Here is an 11397-nt window from a genome sequence, read left to right as displayed (position 1 = left end):
GCACACACACACACAAACACATTTTATCATTATATATCATATATACAATGAAAAACAAACATTTTAAAATGTAAACACCCTTCTTAGTTTGTAAGCCTTGAAAAGTAGACTGTAGATGGAAGGTGGCCAGCAAATCATGGTTGGTAGACCCTAATCTAACCTAAATGAACTGCCCTCTTCATTGTCATCTTTCAGGATGATTGGGATAGAAGTGTACTGCTCTCTGAACTGGGCAACTTCTCCTGTCCTCTCTGAAAATTAATATGGAGCTGTAAATATGATATATCCTCTGACTGATGAAAGGTGAACCCTACAGATCCATGACCAGGATGACCCTGAAAGCAAATAATACGCTGAAAAAAAAACATTCTTATAAAAGGCAATTGTAAAAATGAGCTCACAGCTGGGGGTGGTGGCTGTGGTGGCAAAGGCCTTTAATCCCAGCACTCAAGAGGCAGAGGCAGGCAGATCTCTGTGAGTCCAATACCAGCCTGGTCTGCAAAGTGAGTCCAGGACAGTCAAAGGTACACAGAGAAACCCTGTCTTGAAAAACCAAAAAAATTGAAGAACCAGAATATAAGCTGTGTTTAAATATAATTTATTATCTACTTTAATAATAATAGTGAGGAATAAATAATACATTTATGAGAATCAAGTAGTTTCTCATTCTTGAGTGATAGATTCTATCTTTCTGTCTGCCAACTCTCTACTTACAATGCCCTTCTCCAAATTAAGCTTATTTCTTTGTAAGGGGACATGTTGGGAAGAAGAGGTTCCTAGGTAGTAAAGGCAGGATGTGATATAGCATTAGAGGAGAATATGACCAAAATACATAATACACATGGAGGATTTTGTCAAATAAAAAGAATGAATGATTCCTTTGATGGCTGAGGAAATAGCTCAGTGGACAAATTGCTTGTCAAGCAAGCATCAGGACCTGGGTTCAGATCCCAGAACCTACAAAAAAGTCAGACACAGTAGCATGCATCTGCAATTCCAGCAGTCCTGTAGTGAGATTAGAAACAGAGACAGAAGACTCTCCAGCAACTCATGGCCTAGCTAGCCTAGCATTTGCAATGGTAAAAAAGAAGCCCTGCCTTAAATGAGGTAGAAGTCAGGGACAATCCATGTTGTCCTCTGATCTACACACACACACACACACACACATACATACACACACACACACACACACACACACACACACACGTGCCACGTGTACATGCTTGCACATGATTTAAAAATTATTATTCCTTTGTTAAAAAAAAAGAACTCAATGAGAGTTTTCTAAAAGATTAACTAGAAAAAGTAAAATTATACTATTATGGTCTAATACTAGCTGATAATGGAGACATGAGTTTGTGTCGAAAGGAAACCAAAATGTACCTTTGTTCATTATTGAACATTCAAAGTAACATTCAGTGGCTTTGGTGGCCTTCGACTCTGTCCTCTTGTTTTTTAATGTCATCTCTTTCATGGTTCAGTCCTAGAAAAGTCTCTATTCTTGCAGATCAACCAGCAGAGACCAAGACAGACCAACCAGTACTTTCCACTTGTTTTCATTTGCACTTAGATTTTCCTCTACTGTTGGAAATGTTGGAACACAGTCCAAGAATGGAGTCATGTGATATTTCTGAGTGATTGTAAGAAATCTCCCAAAACCAAGGCAAGTCTTGAGACCGCTGATTCTTCAAAACATGGAATTGTTCTTGTAGAATGCTTTCATGCCCCTCCCAGGCGTAACAGATAAGAGTGAGTTTACTTTGGATTATTCATTACAACTGGCTATTGTTATTTGTTCATGTGCCTCCTTGGAAAAACACATTCTTGCCACATTCAACTTGTCCACCATGGGTTGCTTGTCTTTGTGATTATACACTTGACTACTTGTGTGAACCCTCTTAATCCTCAGAATATACATTGTCTGATGCTCTGAAAAAGAAGTTGGCTATTGCATGAGACTTTAGTTTGTCTCATTTACCCATTCCATTCTCCCAGGTCTGTGCATGTTCATGTATGTGTAGGTGCATGCCTGTGTGTGCATACACATGTGCACAAGTATGGTTGTGGAGGTCAAAAGTGCAGTCTCCAGAAATGCCATCTACCTGTTCTGAAGCTGAGTCTTTCATCAGCCTAGAGAACATGATTAGGCTAGGCTTGCTATCCAGGGAGCCCTAGAGATTCTGCTATCTCTTCATTCCCAACACTGAGATTAGATTACAAGTGCACATCACCATGCCTGATATTTTTCTTTAGGGAATAAGATAGCATGCTCTACGACCAAATATACCTGATCCTACCCTAAGAACATGAATTTAAGCCACCTCAAGTAGTATGTCCCACTATAGTAACAATATCCTCATTTTCACAGTAAGAAAGTCATAAACCAAGTACTTTACAATTCATTTGCAGGAACATCAGATACCTGGGTTACAGACAAGTGGGGAAATCTTGCTCCAAGCTTTAGATGCTATCTGATGGCATTCTTCACCTTTGGGTTGGTGGAAGTTGATTGGTTATTAGTTCATGCAAAAGGATTTCACCTGATAATCACGAGGTTGTTCGATCAAACACAGATGGACAATGAATGGCTATTGAGGGGGCTAAAGACAGCACACGATCATTTGGATCAGGGCATGGAATCTTCCAGGTTTCTATAATCAGTCAGCCTTGTAGAATCATTAACAAAGGTGAGGACTTTTATAAAGCCAGTTCCAAATCCCCTCTCTGGAAACTTGCTTTTGTTCTCTTGAAGTATATCTCAGGTGAATTCTCTCTTTGTCTGTTTCTTGCCAGGATGGTTTGAAAGAGAAATGTCCCATGTAAGCTCATGTGTTTGAACACATGGCCTCGAATCAGGGACACTGTCTGGGAATGTTATGGAAACTTTAGGAAGAGTTAGGAAGGGAAGAAGTATGTCACTGGGGACAGGCTTAGAAAGTTCATAGCCCCACCTACCACATTCATCTTCCTGTACCCACATCCTTCCTGTGAACAGAAGAAATCTGATCTTTCTGCTTCTTGACTGTTATGCTGGCTTCACATTCCTGCTGTGACTTCTCTGCCATGTTGGATTCTATCTCTTGGGAACTGCAAGCCAAAATTAACCCTTTTCTCCTCTAAGTTGCTTTTGAACATGGCATTTTATCATAGCAACGGAAAAGTAACTAATACACTTGGCAAACTCTTTGTATTGGCAAGTCACTAGGCAGTCACACACTGTTTTGTGTATTCTGTACTTTATGTCTCATGGCCACTTTTCCCTTTAATACTTGTGGAAGTGGAAGCTGGATGAGTGACTCAGGGACAGCTGAGGACCTCTGGCTATAGTAACATCCTAGTGTGGCCTGAAGGCTGCCTGCACTGTGAGATTCTGACATTCATCAGTGTACAAAGGAAGAAGTTGCTTTCCACCTCTTGTAGAAGGTATTACTTTCCATTCACAGCTAAAAGTCTCTGGCTGAGACAACTGTTTGGTGGGACAAATAGCTCAGGATAATTTAGCTCAGGGCTTGGAATAGTCCAGTTCTTCATAATCAAGAAAGCTCTAACCTTGTAGGCAATGGAAAGAGAGGACAGATAGCTTTAGACTGTCAGGGTAATGCGCTACTATGGGGGATCCTTCCCATACTGATGTGTGGCCTACTGAATATTTTCTCAGGAAATCACTCACGGTCTGTTAGATATTATAAGAGGCCCTCCACTTTTTCTACAGAGAAGACTTGATCAATCCCTGCCACTAAAGCATCTGCTAAGGGTAAGTGTCAGTCGGCACTGACTCATTGTTGTCTTATTGTTCCTTCCAACTTGCAAACTATGCATCTTTCAATGGTGATTAGGATTGTCAGGTAAAGAATAAGAGGGCTTAGTATATTGAATATGCACCTCTAAACTAACACCATAACAAGTTGGAAATAAGATAGGAACAAAGAAATGAAATTAATCATCAAATCCAGATGTTAAGGTATGTCAGAGGGTGTGTGTACATATACATGAAAACATATGCTTCTGTTGTGTGATAAACATTTTCTGGGGAGAGACAATACACACACACACACACACACACACACACACACACACACACACACACACACACCTACTCACAGTAGACCCACAACAGACCTAAATAACGATTGTACCAATGTCTCATGTGGTGAACCAATTTTTTTAATTGGGGTTACTAAGAGGAATATGTATGAGAGGCTACTGACAAGGATAACTCAGAGGCTACTATATCAGCAGAAAGCCCACCCTAACGTGGGTGAGGACTCTGCAAAACTTCAACCCAAAGCTTTTTATACAGCAGCTTACAGGCAGTTCCACAGCCTGAAGTTTGTTTCCTGTCTGTCTGGTCATGGTCTCCACCCTTAGGAACTGTTTGCTACAGTTTATATTCTAGATAGGGGCCTTCAAGATTATTCGAAGTGACCGTTCTTTCCGGATATGTGGCCTTTTGTTTGCCTCCTGTTTATCACCTGAGGCTCTGTAAACTTCCCTCTTTCCTGCAGTAAATGTTTCAATTTGGAGGGAATGTTGCAAATCTGAGGAATATGCCATACATCAGCATCTCAAAATGCAAATTGAAAGAACAAATTTTATAGCAAACTAAGGTTTTTCTGCACAGAAAATGAAAAAAAAAAACTACAGCATAAAATACAATCTATAGAGAAAATATTTAGAAACAATTAATCTGGTTTCTTAAAAGTTCATATGCAAAATACATAGGGAACTCAATTCAATATCAAGGAAACAACACTATTAGTACATGAGTAGAGGATCTGAACAGACATTTCTTTTCTTTCAGGAAAAAGAAAATTTGGGGAAGATGAGGTTGAGACAAGGTTCCTCTATATACCTCTAGCTGTCCTAGAACTTACTGTGTAGACCAGGCTGTCCTAGAACTCATGGAGATTCACCTGTTTCTGCCTCCTCTGGGTGCTGGGATTAAGACTATGTGCCTTCATGCCTGGCTTAAAAGAATACAAATGACTGGTCATCAAGTATATGAACAAAATGTTCATTATTTTTTAAAAATATACTTTATTAATTTATTCATATTACATCTCAATTGTTATCCTATCCCTTGTATCCTCCCATTCCCTGCCTCCCTCTCATTTTCCCCTTACTCCCCTCCCCTATGACTGTGACTGAGGGGGACCTCCTCCCCCTGTATATGCTCATAGGGTATCAAGTCTCTTCTTGGTAGCCTGCTATCCTTCCTCTGAGTGCTACAAGGCCTCCCCATCCAGGGGGCATTATTTTTAACCATAATAGAAATTAAAAGCATAATGAGGTTTCACCTCACACCTATTTGGATGGTTATTATCAAAGATGAAAGGTGTTGATGAAGTAGATAAAGGGAAAGCTTTGTACTCTGTTGGAAGAAATGTTAGTAGAATAGTTATGTCAAACAGTACAGATACTCCAAACGAAATTTTAAAAAAGAACTCTCATATTACACATCAACCTCATGATAGAAAATACAAAAGGTCTCTTGACATGTACATGGGAAAGAAAAAACTACACTCCCATGTTCACTCAAGCACTAGCCACAGTCACTTAGACATTCAGTCAAACAAAGTGTCATCAACTCATGAATGAATAAATAAAAGGTGACGAATGAATAACTGCAATGTATACATACATACATATACACATATTATTCAGTTTTTAAAATGAAAATAAAGCAGAACATTCTTGTCATAAGCAACAGCATAACCAATCTTGGAAAAAAACAATGCTAAATGAAATAAATCAAGCACAGTAAATCAAAAAGCATATGATATCAATTATATGTGAGATCCGAAAAAGTTGAACTCATAGTGGTGTACTATATTTTTGCTATCAAAGCACTCATGTGACTTGAGTGCTTTGAATTGGTAAATGTTCAGAATGTATGAAAAGTATAGCACATACCATATTATTTCAATTGCCTAAAATGGAGTCAGTACTGTGTGTATGGCAACACGGGAATCAGGACATGACCAACTAAATTGTGAGTGTGGATGACTATATAATTTGCACTTTGTGGTTTTTGTTTCCTGTAATGTCCATGTGTATTAATTAATTTATATTGCAGTGACAGAATACCATTACAAAAGGTAAGTTTTGGAAGGGTTTAGCATGGCTAACATTTCTAGATGACAGAGTGCATCACAACAAGGAAGGCATAGCAACAAGCATGGATGAGCAAGAGCAGGAGCAGGAAGTAGAGTGAATACACTCCATTCCCATATAAGAAGCAGAAAGAGAAAACATGAAGTGAGGCCAGGCTATAAAACCTCAAAGCATCCCCTCCCCCATCAGTTAAGTACTTCTTCCAGAAAAACACTATCTCTTAAAGATTCTGCAAATGCACCAAACACCATCAACTGGTAACCGTGGGTTCAAACACTTGAATATACGAGGGTCATTTCTCATTCAAACTGCCACAAATGTTAATCTAAAAATATATTCTTCTCTTTCTAAAGTTAAATGGAAGTTAAGGATCTAGTAGCACTCTGGTGGAGTGTTTCCAAAGCATGCACAAATCTCTGGGTTTGGTTCTCAACATTATACAAGGTCATCCTTTGCTACCCACACATATTGTGGACTCATATTTGCAAAATAAATATATGTAGAAAACGTTAAGCCCACACAAATAAGTAGTTGCACCCACAGAAGTAGAGAGTAGAGTGTTGAATGACTTAAGGCACTACCTTCTTACATGAAAGTCTGACTTTTAAGGAAAATGGAAACCAAAGACACTTTCCCTGTTGTCTAGTCTCAGCGAGAATTCCTTTCTCTGGCTTCTGTACAACTCCCAGGCTCTGCTCTGTTCTGGTCCAGCTAAGGGTAACTGATAAGTGCAGTTATCAGAATAAGCTGCCTATGGAGGATCCTTGCATAAAATATTCATGTCACAATAGGAGACCAAACTTCAGGGGAAAGAATCTGTTAACTGGGAAAAGACAAGACATGGGGTTGACAGTGACACTGAGTTCCTCTTTATAGCCTGTAAACTCACCTCATGAACTCTATCTAGGCCCCATTTGCCTGTTCCTAGAAATCCTTCACTGGATAATAAACTGATTTGATTTTTAGTGTACCTCTAAGAAAATCCAGTTGGAAGAATTGCTTTCTTCTCTGAGTTATATGTAAGAAAGTAATAGAAAATAAGCAATCTTAGAGCCTCCTTTTTTTTTTTTGAGTTTTCCCCCCAATTACCTTCCTGATTCTCTAATTAAGCCCACTTTTTTTTCTATAAAAGAACATGACCTCTCTAAGACTAGCCAAGCATGTGCAGAGTCAAACATCTGGGGGCCACATTGAAACTCTTGGGGGTTTGTTTGTTTGTTTGTTTTTACTCCGTTGTAGCTAACTCCGTACTAATCTCTTTGAAGTGAGTTGGGCAGGAGACCCACAAGGAAGAGGGGAGGCAGGAGAGAAGCTGAACCCCAGCAAGGTTAAAATGTTGTCTTCTCCTGTTATTTGCTTCTCCTTGTATTTCCTTGTTCTCCTATGTTCTTCTCTTCCTTACTCCTCATTTTAGCTTAGAGCATCCTCTTGAAGTTTAGTGATAATTAATATTTGCAACCACAAATGATACTCTTTTCAAATGGTTATATAGAATATTTTTACCTTATGAGTATTTCCCTCCAGTGTATACCTCAAGATATGATGGCTTAGACCAGAGTTCTCAACTTTGGTATTTGTAACTTTTCAGGTCAGACAGCTCCCTTTGATGTGCCTGTCCTGTACCCTATATTTAGGATGTTTTTTAGTACCCTTTATCTCCACTCATAAGATACCAGGCTACCCTCTACCCAAGATATGACAACCCCTTCCCCAAAAAACTGTCTCCATGCATTCGTAAATTTTTCAGGCGAAATCCACCTCCCCATTAGGGTCTATTGATTTATAATAACATATATTTCTTATTACCCCAGGGTTACAGTTACTATAATTAATTAAAATATAAATTTTCTTCTAAAATCCTGAGCTAGATAGTTTTATTCATAAGTCACAACTATTTTCATATTAGTTTAAGCCTTCTTAACATTCTTCATTAATGTCAATATTTAATTCTTATAAAGATGTGATATAAATGTCCTGTTACTATTCAGCTTGCTGCTCCTGCATGATTGAGCCATGGTTCCATCACCACTTTTTCTGTTTTCCATCCAGTGTATCAGCCTACGACACGATCACAATTCCAGGATCCATATTTCCACCCTTGCTCTTTGAAAATAACCCCATCTTCTATCTATTTTCCATTCTGTTTCATTCTCAACTTTTTGTTTTGTTCTTTAGCCAATCTCTTTTTTTCCCAGGGTTTCATCAAGCATCCCTGCTGTCTTTGGTTTAAGCAGCCTATTACATGGAACAGTATCAAAGGCTTTCTGAAAATTGAGATTATCCATGTTGCATGCATTACTATTCTCCGACATGTCTGTACACTGCTCCAAAGTATACAAAAGACCCAGTGAAGTTAGATAGATAGCATCTTTTTTGCAGAAAACTCCCTTGCTCTTATATTTCTTTAAGCCAAAAGACCCATCTGAAAGGGAGAGGTACGTGTTGAATGTGTTTTTAATGCATTCCAAATATTTACATGTTTGGCATCATGTCAACCGCCATCTGGAAGGCTGATAAAATTGTTCTTCTGGGTACCATGTAGATCTGTAGCCATAGCTTGTGCATTCTCGCTAGTTCAGCATTAACTATCATTTATTGACCCCTTACTAAAAACATGCACATAGTATATATTTGATCTTTATGAGCATTGCGTGAGGTTTACGAGATTTGTTTCTTCTCTTTATAGATATGAGAAATGGGTTTCAAAGGCTGGTGTCATAAAATAAGTGGCACACTTGAATTTAAATTTGGATGCCCTGACTTCTACTTTATTCTGCCTCCTCTACAACAACAGGAAAAACAAAGAGTCCTGAGCCCAAAGGCATGAACTAAACATTGACTGAAACCATCCTTACTGCTCAAAATGTGGTCCGGGACTAGTAACTTCAACAACACCTGGATTAGTTCCTTTTTGTTGCTATGATGAAACACCATGACCAAGGCAACTTATAGGAGATACAGTTTATTTGGGTCCATCCAGAGAGATAAAAGCCTGCCATGGGAGAGTGGTATGGCAGCACACATGGTGGCTACAGCAGAAAATTGATATCTTGCATCTTAAGCCACGAGCGAGAAGCTAACTGCAAAGAGGGCAAAAGCTTAAGCTTTCAAAGCAGGTCCCCAGTGACATACTCCCTTCAGAAAGGCCACACCTCTACAAACAACACCAACAACAACTGGGTAATGTGTATTCAAATGCCTGAGACTCTGGAGGCATTCTCTTTCAAACTCCCACAATGCCCATGTTCTTGCTAGAAATGTAGCATCTTGAGTCCTTCCTAAGATATAAATAAATTGATAAATACATAACAAATACATACAATAAATTGAGAAGCACTACTGTTAGGTTGTATGCCTGTGGAAAAGGGATTGTCTGACTGGCCGCTATGCTCCGGCCTCTTCTTTTGGTTCATTGACCCTACTCCACCGCAGTACACACTGATCAAGTACCTCTATGACAATTCCTCCTCATATTATAAGCCAGAAAGGACCAGTGATAGGTTTTTCAACTTATTTGCCAACACTGATAAGTCCACAGTGATTCTCTAGGGTATTGTGTTGAGGATAATGAGGCTTTATTTGCCATACACACTTAAGAGTCTGATGTCTGCCATGACTTAGGAGGGAAAGGAAAGTATGCATGCTTCCGGATTACCATTCGTATTCTAGACATTCCTTTTCTGTCTCAGCATCGACACTGTCTTGATACCAACATAAGCAAACATCTTCATAGAGAGTCTGATGAGACGATTCTGGCAGATGAAATTTTTTATTAGTTCTGAGGTAACTAGATATTATGATAAGGCCCTTTAAATCTTGGTGAGGGGCCAGGGAGAGGGCTCAGCAGGAAAAAGTGCTTATTATGTAAGCTTAAAAACTCAAGTTCCAACCCCAAATCCCAGGTAAATAGCTGATGCAGTACCCTATGTCTGTAATATGAGCACTTCCATGGTAAAATCAAAAAGAGAGAGAGAGAGAGATAGGAGAATCGGCCTGAAGCTCATGGGCCAGCTAGCCTGGAGTAGGCCACAAAGCAACAGAACAATACCAAAGGAAACCCCACCCCAATAAGGTGGAAGACAAGAACCAACACATGAAACTTGCCCTCTGACCTCAACACTTGTACTGTGGTAAGTGCACCCATGCATATGTGTGTGCATACACTCACACACAAAATGAATAAATAAAATAAATCCTAAAAGAAGATTATTTGAACATCAAATGTAATCAGAATTTTGACTCATCAGGTTTATTGGCATTGTCCTATTCTGTTTAATAAGTTTAAGATCACAATGTGCTAGTGGGCACATAAGCCTCTATCTTTTTGTAAACTTTCAGTATTAACAGCAAAGGGTTCCTTATGCAAGATATGATAGACAAGTTCCCATCAATGAACACCACCAGAGGGAAGTGAAATACACTTTCAGGGACTAAAGAGGATAGCTAGATAGATATGTGTGACAACTGCTATATTTCCATAGTAGTCCCAGAAGAAGTCACGCAGCAACTCAGACATAGGTGTGAAAGGTAATTGCAAGCCATACAGCACTGAATGACTGTAATTATAGCTCACAGCTGTGAAGAGTACTGTCAGCATTCACTTTCTCATTTTGATTGAGACAGAGTTATTTTGTTAACCTTACTTACACGTTGCTTATAAATGGTACCTTTTACTATATTGCCATATGCATTTGAATTAGCAGTAGGGTTAGGAAGGCTGAATGAATCCCTCCTCCCTCCCATTTTCCTGGGAGAGGATCTCATGTACCACATGATGGCCTTGAACTCTCTATGAGGGTGAGAATGGCCTTGGACTTCTGATCCCCATCTTTACTCCCAAAAGCCACGATACCACCCTGCCTGTTTCATGCTGTGGTAGGGATCAATATCAGGATAGGTAAGCAGTCTTGCAACTCAACTCTATCTTCAACCTTAAAAGTGATTCTTTCAAGGTAGGTTTTTATGAAAACTGGATTTCTTAAGAATCTGAATTTTATACTAGTCCAACAATAAGCAACAAATGCACAGGGGCCATGGTGAGCATCAAAGGCCATGCCACATTTTGCACATCTGCAGTATTTTGAATGTGTAATTTCTTCCATTGGAAGTTTAATCCCCAATGGCACAGTGCTAAGAGGTTGGACTTTTCCTTTTTCCACTTTCTTGTGTGCATGTGTGTGCAGGTTTGCATGTGTGTGGCCACAAATATATGTGTGAGCATGAAGAGGCCCAAGGTTATATTGGGAATCATCTTTTATTTCTCTTCCACCTTATTCATTGAGA

General features: G+C 39.2%; 1 long non-coding RNA gene across 1 annotated transcript; it reads left to right on the top strand.

The window, feature by feature from the left end:
• Positions 1-1652: 1652 nt before the first annotated feature.
• Positions 1653-9397, top strand: LOC311601699. Its single transcript, XR_014780633.1, has 3 exons — positions 1653-1749; positions 3659-3754; positions 8801-9397. It is a non-coding gene; the product is annotated as an uncharacterized lncRNA (long non-coding RNA).
• The last annotated feature ends 2000 nt before the right edge of the window (positions 9398-11397 follow it).

Source organism: Acomys minous (genome assembly GCF_964271855.1).
Source record: "Acomys minous genome assembly, chromosome: 7".
Classification (NCBI taxonomy): domain Eukaryota; kingdom Metazoa; phylum Chordata; class Mammalia; order Rodentia; family Muridae; genus Acomys; species Acomys minous.
Note: the sequence above shows the minus strand (reverse complement) of the source record. Positions and strands in the feature narration are given on the sequence as shown.